This window comes from Rhincodon typus, chromosome 26, assembly GCF_021869965.1.
Source record: "Rhincodon typus isolate 14 chromosome 26, sRhiTyp1.1, whole genome shotgun sequence".
Classification (NCBI taxonomy): domain Eukaryota; kingdom Metazoa; phylum Chordata; class Chondrichthyes; order Orectolobiformes; family Rhincodontidae; genus Rhincodon; species Rhincodon typus.
Window position 1 is genome coordinate 987,940 of NC_063357.1, and position 679 is coordinate 988,618.

Sequence of the window (679 nt, forward strand, 5' to 3'; positions counted from 1 at the left end):
GGGGGGGGGGTCTTGGGGACGGGCGAGTGGATGCAGAATGAGGGGACAGCGGAAGGCAGGAGGGATGCAGGAGAAGCAGTGCGGAGGCGGGCAGGGGACCAGGAGGAACGGGTGGGGAGCTTGCGGCGGGGAGGTAAGTTGGGAGTGGAGGGGTGTCAGGAGGGGAGTGGGAGGGGAGTCAGGGAGTGAGGGAGTGGGGTGTGGGCAGGAGGGCAGAGGGATTTCGGGATTTGGGATGGTGGTGCAGGTGTGTCTGAATGAGGCTTGGCCGGGAAAGTCTTGGGGCTGAGGAGTTTGTGGGGTTGAAGACAAGAAGGTTGAGGTACGAGCAGTGGGAATTGCAGGGGAGTTATTGGTTGGAGACTAGTCGGAATTGAAAGATGGAAGTTGAGGGGTCAATGGAGGTGTCAACTTGAGGAGGTGGTGTCTCTGGAAGGGTGCAGTGTGTGAACAGAGGTTTGAAAATTGGAGGAATTATAGGGGTGCAAAAGATATTGGGGGTCAGAGAAAGGAGGTGAAGGTCCTCATCCAGTTACCGGATAGGGTGTTATACAAATCCAGTGCTGGGTGTTGCTGGCTGAGAGTATTGTATGTTTTAAATGTTAATTTCTCCAATTGTTACAAATGAATGAGAGTGAAGCCTGTAAAGAAAGCAGTAGAGTCAGCAGAGTGCAGGGCT